Raw genomic sequence first — 9,916 nt, forward strand, 5'->3', positions numbered from 1 at the left:
GAGGCAAATGAAAATGGAAACACAAGACATAGTTATGGGATGCAACAAAAGCAGTTCTAAGAGGGAAATTTATAGCAATATGTGCTTGCATCAAAAAAGAAGAAAGATCTCCAGTAAACAATGTAATATTACACCTCAAAGAACTAAAAAAAGAAGAACAAACTAAGCCCAAAATTAGTAGAAGGAAAGAAATAACAAAGATTAGACCGGAAATAAGTGAAATAGAGATTAGAAAAATAATAGAAAAGATCAACAAAACTAAAAGTCGGTATTTTGAAAAGATAAAATTGACAAACCTTTAACTAGACTACTTAAGGACAAAGAGGGAAGACTCAAGGAAAATCAGAAGTGAAAGAGGAGACATGACAACTGATACCACAGAAATGCAAAAGATAAGACTACTATGAACAATTATATACCAACAATTTGGACAATCTAGAAGAAATGGAGAAATGTCTAGACACCTGCAACCTATCAAGATTGAACCATGAAGAAAATAGAAAATCAGAATAGACCAATAATAAGTAAGGAGATTGAATCAGCAATGAAAAGACTGTCATCAAAGAAAATCCCAGGCAGGACCCAATGGCTTCACTGCTGAATCCTACCAAACGTTTAAATTTCAAAGTCTTCCAAAAAAATTGAAGAGGAGGGAATACTTCCAAACTCATTTTACAAGATTAGCATTACTCTTGTTTCAAAACTAGGCAAGGATACTACAAGAAAGAAAAATTACAGGCCAGTATCCCTGATTAACATGGATGCAAAAATTCTCAAAAAAAAAAGTAACAAACTAAATTCAACAAATTAAAAGGATCTTTCACCATGATCAAGTGGGATTTATCCTACAGATGCAAGAATGGCTCAACATACACAAATCTATAAATGTGATATACCATATTAACAGAATGAAGGACAAAAATCACATGATCTTATCAATAGATTCAGAAAAAAAATTTGACAAATTCAATATTCTTTCATGACAAAAAAACTCTTAACAGATTTGTTATAGAACAAATGTACCTCAACATAGTAAAGTCTATATGTGACAAACCCACAACTAACATCATTCTCAACAGTAAAAATTTGAAGCCTTTTTTGCTATGATCAGAAACAGACAAGGATGCTCCACTCTTGCTACTTCTATTCAACATAGTACTGGAAGTCTCAGCCAGCATAGTTGGGCAAGAGAAAGAAATAAAAGGCACCCAAATTGGAAAGGAAGAAGTTAAATTGTTTTTCTTTGCAGGTGACATGGTCTTATATATAGAAAACCCTAAAGACTCCAACAAAAAAACTAATAGAAATGATAAGGTAATTAAGTTACAGGTACAAAATCAACATACAAAAATCAGTAGCATTTCTATACATTAACAACAAACTATACAAAAAAGAAATCAAGAAAACAATCCCATTTATAATAGCTACAAGGAAAAAAAATAAAATACTTAGGAGTAAATTGAATCAAGGAAACCTGTACATTGAAAACTATCAAACATTGATGGAAGAAATTAAAGAAGACACTATTAAATGAAAAGATATCCTGTGTTCATGGATTGGAAGAATTAATATTGTTTAAACATCCATGCTACTTAAAGCAATCTACAGACTCAATGCAATCTCTATCAAAATTCCAATGACATTTTTCACAGAAATAGAATAGGCAATCCTAAAATTCATATGGAACCATAAAAGACCCCAAATAGCTAAAACAATCTTGAAGCAAAAAGAACAAAGCCATCACACTACCTGACTTAAAAATCTGCTGCAAAGCTATGCTAATCAAAACAGCATGGTACTACACACACAGACCAATGGAATGTAAGAGAGAGCCCAGAAATGCACCCACGGATTTGTGGTAATTGATTTTTGACAAAGGTGCCAAGAACACACAATGGGAAAAGGACAGTCTTTTTAATAAATGATGCTGAGAAAACTGGATATCTACATACAGAAGAATGAAATTAGAACCTTTTCTCCACACCATATTCAAAACCCAACTCAAAATGGATTAAATACTTAAACATAAGTCCTGATACTGTAAAACTGCAAGAAGAAAACATAAGGAAAAAGCTCCTAACATTGGTCTGGATGGTGATCTTTTGGATATGACTCAAAAGCACAGGCAACAAAAGTGAAAACAGACAAAAGAGATTACATTTAACTAAAAAGTTTCAGCACAGCAAAAAACAATAAACAGAGTGAAGAGACAACCTGCTAAGTGGGAGAAAATATGTGCAAACCATACATCTGGTAAGAGGTTAATATTCAAAATATGTGAGGAACTCAAACAACTCAATAGCAAGAAAATAAATAACCCAATTAAAAAATGGGCAAAGGACCTGAATAGACATTTCTCAAAAGAAGACACATACAAATGGCCAACAGATACATGAAAAAAACGCCCAACATTACTAATCGTTCGAGAAATGCAAACAAAAGCCACAATGTGATATCACCTCATACTGTTAGAATGGCTATTATCAAAAAGACAACAAATAAGTGTTGAGGAGGATGTGAAGGAAAGAGAACCCTTGCACATTGTTGGTAGGAATGTAAATTAGTACAGCCATTGTGGAAAACATTATGGAGGTCCTCAAAAAATAAAAAATAGAACTACCATATGATCCAGCAATTCCACAACTGGGTATATATCCAAAGGAAATGAAATCAGTGTGTGAAAGAGATATCTGCACTCCCATGTTCACTGCAGCATTAATCACAATAGCCAAGATTTGAAATCAACCTAAGTGTCCACCAACAGATGATGGTGGACAATTGAATACTATTCAGCCTTAAAAAAAAGAAGGAAATCCTGTCATTTGCAGCAACATGTCTGAACCTGGAGGGCATTATGCTAAGTGAAATAAGCCAGGCACAGAAATATCAGCATAATGCCATGAACCAGGCATAATGCATCCACACACATACACATATGCTATCACTTACATGTAGAGTAGAAAAAAGTTGAACTCATAGAAGTAAAGAGTAGAATGTTGGTTGCCAGAAGCTAGTGTGGTAGGGAGATGTTGATCCAAGGATACAAAATTTCTGTTAGGAAGAATAAGTTCAAGGGATGCATTGTACAACCGTGGTGACTATATTTAATAACAATGTATTATATTTTGAAAATAGCCAACAGAGATTTTAAGCACCCTTTCCACAAAAAATGAAAAGTATATGAAGTGGTGCATATGTTAATTAGCTCGACTGAGCCATTCTACAATGTGTATTTCAAACCATCATGCTGTACCTGACAAATATATATAATCTTTCTTTGTCAGTTAAAAGTAAATAAATGAAATAGTAAAGGATGTTGGCAGTAAGTCAAAGTAAAATGGAAAGAGAATCAGAAACAGTACTTATGACCTCCAGTGTCTACATATCAACTTTTCCCAAACAAATGTTCCATGGATAACTGCTCTTCAGGACATTCATAAGCAGGCCTGCTTCTGGTATTTGCAAGACCCAGGTCAAGAGGATGAATTGAAGCATCATATCATATGAAAATATGTAAAGTTGTAAATTAGGCTAACATACTGTTAGATAAAATTTATTCTACCCACCTACTTTCACAAACATATCTTTGAGATGATAACATTGAAAAATGGGTAAGCAGCTGTGGGCTTTATGTAATTGAAAGATGGCAAGAACCAAAGATGATAAGCTTAGTTACTATTGTACATGTCTGACTATTCTGTTTATGGTTCAGTAATATTTGGGCAAGTAATGAAATAAAGGCATACATTGTTTTTTAAAAGTTAGAAATACATATGTATATATACAAACAAATACATATATGTATATACATTATGCCTGCAATATACAGATAATATTTCTGGAAAGGCCAATAAGAAGTTGGTAGGTAGCTGTTGCCAGGCATGGAAACTGGGGACTGGAGTTCACACTGGGGGAAAAGAGATTTACCTTCCTCATGTTGACATTCTTTTGTATTTTTATTTTTTTATGATGTATATATACAACTCAGTTAATGTACAGATGTTTTTAAGTGCTAGAATTTGGAAACTGACACACTGTGAAGTAAGAAACATCTGATCCATAAGGCTTATAAATAGCAGAGCTGGGATATGTGTGGGGCTGTCTGAGTTCAAAGCTAGGGCTCAGGCACACTGTAACACAGGAATTTTTTGCATGTATTGATCTGATAATGAATGTTTCTAAAAGATGACATAATCATAAACATTTGTTTTGCTTTTTTACAGATTGTGATTTTTTTTTTAAAAAAGAAGCTGTACGAATCATCATAAGGAATTCCAGCAGTCTGCACTTCTCCCAAGGTGTGCACTGCTCATAAACTTGCCAGTGTGTGATTCATGAGAAAGGAGATTTATTTTCCTTAAACATCCAATAATTTAAAATGATTTTCAATAATAATAATCAAATGAAAAAGCTTCATTCTCTTCGGTGTCTTCTACATGCCCTACTTAAAGAGAACATTTTCTTATCTCTCATTTCAATATTTTGTTAACTATGAGGATGTGCTGGTTTGTTGAATCAAACAAAAGGAAATGTTGTGGAATATTTTTCCAAGTAGTTTTGGTTCACTATTCACAGGACATTGGCATTATCTACTGAGGCTGAAAATGTGCATATTCATGACTCAGGATTTTATCTCCTAGATATATATTCAACAGAAATGCATGAGTGTGTGCACCAACAGGCATGACAAAAATATTTATAGTAGTGGTGTTCACAATAGTCCCAAACTGGAAACCCGAGTGTCCATCTCCATCAGAACAGAAAACTATACTTTGGTCCACTTCTACAGTGGCACATCAACCCACCTTTGAGCTTTAGATCTAAGAAGTGTGTTCATGCAACAGCCATAGAGATGGTGCTATTGAAAGGCAATCTGCCCTTCCTGTGTATTGACAAGCATCAGGATTCCATGAGGAGTCTTCCTCATTCAAAGACTGTCAAATAGGAAAAAGATAGTAAATGAACAAAAACATCAACATGGAGTTCAAGTAATGAATGTATAAAGGAAAATATGTGCTACTCTGAAAACAATAAAAGCTTATGTTAGAAAATATCTTACTGTAAGAAACAAGGAAAATTTCAGAAACATTTGCTGGGTGTTTTTAATAGGAGTCAAAAAGAAAGGGTCTTTTCAGAAACTGAAGTAGGAAATAATAATAGACAAGGTCAAAAAACAGATGCAGGCTGAAAAGAAAAGAAAGTGGGCTAAGATGGGAAAAATATAAAAAGATTTAAAATCCAGCAACAAAATTTACACATTCATTTGGATGCAGTGAAAGGGCAGAAATATCACAGCAGAGAATAAAATTGGTAATGTTGGTGACACATTTATTAAGTGATCCAACATGGGATGGGAAGGAATGGGCAAAGAGATTAAAATGACAGAAATTAGCTGTAGATGACCTATCCTACAGCAATTGGAGTTCTTGAAGAAGAAACCAGAACAAATAAAATAGAAACAATAATCAGAGTTTAATAATTAATTTTCTGAATTTTTTTTAAAAAACTAATTATACAAACTTGAAAGGGTTCACCTTGCCCTAGCAAAACTAGGATTGGGGCACCGTTTTTTCCCCCTGAGGATCACCGACAAAAAAACACTGCACCAGTAAGGAAGCAACTAAATTTTGTTTTGTTCTTTTAAAAATGCTAACCTGAACTAGGTAAAAGTTATATCATTCACTTTTGAAATAAAACATCGGGAACACAAAATGAGCAGTGAGTTAGGTTGGGCTGATAGGATAGAAGGTGGGAGGGGAATGCTATACAGCTGGGAACAGCAGACTTTCTGTGAAGGGCCAGATGGTCGCTACGTTAGGGTTTGCGGGTCTGATGGTCTCCATCATAACTGCGTACTCAACTCTGCTGTTGTAGGGTAAGAGCAGCACTAGATGACACAGAAATGAATGAGCATGACTGTCTTCCAGTAAAATTTTATTTTAATTAAAATCAATTCATGTTTGAAAAAGGATTTAAAGTAGCTTCTAATAAAGGACATATGTAATGAAACTTAAAATATGATATTTTCTTTAAAAATATTTATCCTGGCTGGGCACGGTGCCTCACGCCTGTAATCCCAGCACTTTGGGAGGCCGAGGCAGGCAGATCACGAGGTCAAGAGATCAAGACCAGAGCGAAACCCCGTCTCTACTAAAAACACAAAAAAATTAGCTGGGCGCGGTGGCGGGCACCTGTAGTCCCAGCTACTCGGGAGGCTGCGGCAGGAGAATGGCGTGAACCCGGGAGGTGGAGCTTGCAGTGAGCCAAGATTGTGCCACTGCACTCCAGCCTGGGTAACAGAGCAAGACTCTGTCTCAAAAAAAAAAAAAAATCTTTATCCTTATGTAGGCTTCTAAAACTATGTTTTGCATTTAGACAGTCAAGGAAAATACAAGTTGTTATACAATTCTCATTGACTAATTGAAGTTTACTAGGAGAGGAAAACTTTTTCTTGATACCAGCAATATTTTACTTATAATGGCTTGAGTTAAAATGCTCCAACTTTTCTAATTTTGCTTTTGAAAATAAAACACCTATAGTGACAATAAAAACACACATTTAAAGCCATGTGGTCATAGTGACTGGAGCCATGTTAGTGAACTGGGGCTAGACTAGTACGATCAATGGCAATACAAAATCACAATGAACTGTCTGAGGCAGAAAACTTTTTGCATGGATGCGTAATCAGATATAGTGAATCATTGTAAAGAGAGGTAGTGCTTTAGCTTGAGGCAAGGTAAAATCCAAAAGGAAAGTGTGCAGTGTGGGTAAAGGATCTCTTTAGGATGTGAAACTGTTAGCACAAAATTTTTGGGAATTCCAAGTTCCTGAAGTGCAGAACTCCCAGACAAATTATGTTAGAGCCTGATTGTTAGTTCAGGAGGAGCTTCCACTGCTAACTCCCATCCCCCAACTCAGTTCTAGGCCACTGGTACCCACTTGAGTGTAGAGTTGTATTTACAAACACTTGGAGTGATTTTATGCAACAAACTGCACAGAGGATTATAGACTCAGTTACTAGGGGAGTGGAGAATGCCAGCAAGCCCCTGAATTACAGTGAATGGCCTTCAACGGTGCTTATCAATTGTGGAACAAAAGCCAGCTAGAACCCTAACAATATAATAGGGTTATGGGATCTTTGGAGTGTTGCTTTTCTGGCCAGAAACCTCTGTGGACAGTGGGGCCTTTGCCTGAGTTCCTGTCCTCTGTCCAGGAAGAATGAGGTATTCAGACAAGTGGAGGGTGGGCAAGACGAAGAGCAGCTTCATTGAGTGTTAGAACAGCTCAGAGGAGACCCACAGTCGGTAGCTTCTCTTTGTAGGCAGGTCGTCTGATCGAGTGTTCAGCTCTCAACAAAAAGGAGGCAATGGAGTGGGTGGCTCCTCCCTGCAGGCAGGTCATCACAATGAGTATTCAGCTCTCAGCAGAGAAGGCTGAACCTCTCTGCAACTGGTCATTCAGACATCTTCTCTGCTCTGGCTGAGTCCATGGTTTTTTGATCTTTGGAGAGGGGAAGTGCATGCTAATTGGTCCATGGGTAGCCGTGGGCAGGCCCAGGAAAAAAGCTATATAAGCTCCCCCTCCAGGCAGCAGGACCGGCAGCCCGGCCCCCAGGCTTCAGGCCTTCTCAGCATGAAGGTGGGACTTCACTGGGGCTCTGCCCCCTTCCGCCCAGGAGCTGTCTGCCTCCCCTGTCATTCACGGCACCCAGGCTCTTCCTGCCAAGGGGAGCCTGCAGGCCAGCGCTGAGCTGCCCTCAGCACCCCCTCAGCTTCCCTCTTGTGATCTTCAGTGCCCAAAGACAGGAGGGGGCCAAGGCAGCAGGGGGCTGGCATGTCAGCACTGCTCTGAACATGCACCCACCCTGCTGGCCTGTGACAGTGCCCTGGCTCGGCCCCAACCTTGCTCCACAATCAGAGAATGCACCAGGAGTAGGAAGCCAGGCAGCAGGAACAGGCACTTCCAAGCCTGTGAGGGCAGGGGGACATTCCAGGGCCCCCAAGAGTACAGGGATGCCTGAGTCTGCAGCCACAGTTTGGGCAGCTGCAGCTGTGCCCAGCAGTAGGCTCCTGCCTGCTCCCAGTCTCCCAAGAGGAAAGGGAGGCTCACATCTGCAGCCACAGTTGGGTGGCTGAAGCCCTACTGGGAGGGCAAGGCTCCTGCCTGCTCTGTGGAGTGGGAGGCCAGGGTCTACAGCCATGGTTTGGGTGGCTGCAGTGGCACCGGGGGAGCTCCCACCCCAACTCAAAAGGGGCAGGGCTCCCGCTTGTCCCTAGCTCCCACCAGCTCCATGGAGGGTGCAGCCTCGGCTGCACCTCCCTGCTGTAGCCAGTGTGATGGCAGTGGCAGACTGTCTGGAGCAGCCACTGCCATCAGTAGCATGGAAGTTAAGAGAGTTTGCTCTGGACCCAGACTGTCCGGATTGAAATCACATCCAAGTTCAGTGTGTCAGACAGGTTATTTAATCCCACTAAGCCTTAGCTTCCTCATGTGTAAAATGGTATAACCATAGGTTGTACATCATGAGATTGATGTTGGGATGTAATGAATTAATTTATATAAAAAGCTTAGCACGCAACACACGGTAAATACTCAATAAGCAACAATTAGCTAATTTTACTATCACAAAGGGATAAAGGACAAAAGAGAAATAGATGGAGCATGTTTCCTGCTACCACACCTACCTCTGTATAGACAGTGGCGCAGTGGATATCAGTCTCTAACCCATCAGATGAGTTTCTCCATCTCATCTGGGGAACAATAAGAAACAGAGAGAATATGGATGTGCTATCATCTGCCGCTCCCCTAACCCCTCCAGCAAGAAAGGGATAGGAATGAATACCTCATGTTCAGTAGAAACTTGAGGTGTTGAGAATAAGGGCTCCCTCCCTACTAGATATCAGTGCAGTGGAAGGAAGCCATAAGTATTGCGCAGAAGAACTTCCCAGAAAACTTAGCTGCGATCATTGAAGGAGGCATCTTTTATGATAGGTGGCAAATGTTGAGGAAACTGGAAGTGAGGACTACAGTGGTTCTTGGCTGTGGCTGCATGCTAAAATCACCTGAGTACTTAAAAAAAAAAAGTGCTTCTTGGGTTTCACCTCGGGCCAATTACGATAGAATCTTTAGAAGTGGAGCCCAAGCAAACGGATTTTTTTTTTAAAGTTTCCCAAGTGATTTAATGTACATTCCAAATTGAGAATAGATGACGTGTTTCCCAAGGAAATTGTCCCTCTCCAAGCATTTACCATTCAGACTTACTACAGAAGATATGTCTTCAGTCCAGGTTCTAATTATATTTTCTTTGTAAAGCGTAAAGAATTTCAAAGACAAAAAAAATGTGTGAGAAAACACTGATACTGGACATAGTCATAACACTTGGTACTTCCTCAATAACACACTTGATAGTAATTTCCTGCATAATTGTCTCTCTCACTGGCGTGTGAGGGCAGGGCAGCAGCTGTACCTAGTGAGTTCATTTGTTTTCATTTGCAGTGCTTAGCCAGTCCAGTCTCTGGCACCTGTCAATCCCTCAGTAGGTATTTATTGAATGAAATTCTACATACTTAATGTTTGTAAAAGCAAACATTTGTGTGGTTTTAGAGATCATTTATTATGTCTTGGCATATTACGGTATGAAATGAGTTTCAAGGACATAATTCTAATTTATAACATTCATTCCTTATAAATGTTTAACTTTTTGTGATTCAACTTGTGAATGTTATCAAGGAACCAAGTAAGTCATAAAGGAAGGGAGAGGCCTTCTGTATGACATCCTAAAAGGAATTTATCCCATTTATCCTTGTACAAAAGACATTTGACAGCTTAAGAAACCTCCAACAGAAGTTTCGGAGAAGAGGCAAAAATGTTCTTTTCACTGTTTCTTTTATTTTTAATAAAAATTAAAGATATTTTA

At 38.7% G+C, this 9,916-nt stretch overlaps 1 protein-coding gene across 1 annotated transcript in view; it reads left to right on the forward strand.

Moving 5' to 3' along the window:
• The window catches only part of CFAP91 (cilia and flagella associated protein 91), a 63,900-nt gene extending 59,486 nt beyond the window's left edge, over positions 1-4,414 (forward strand). Inside the window, exon 18 of the mRNA XM_055260245.2 lies at positions 4,224-4,414. The gene's annotated coding sequence lies outside the window, so the exon portion shown is untranslated. The remainder of the gene's footprint in view (positions 1-4,223) is intronic.
• The last annotated feature ends 5,502 nt before the right edge of the window (positions 4,415-9,916 follow it).

The sequence above is a fragment of the Symphalangus syndactylus genome, chromosome 21 (assembly GCF_028878055.3).
Source record: "Symphalangus syndactylus isolate Jambi chromosome 21, NHGRI_mSymSyn1-v2.1_pri, whole genome shotgun sequence".
In the NCBI taxonomy this organism is placed as follows: domain Eukaryota; kingdom Metazoa; phylum Chordata; class Mammalia; order Primates; family Hylobatidae; genus Symphalangus; species Symphalangus syndactylus.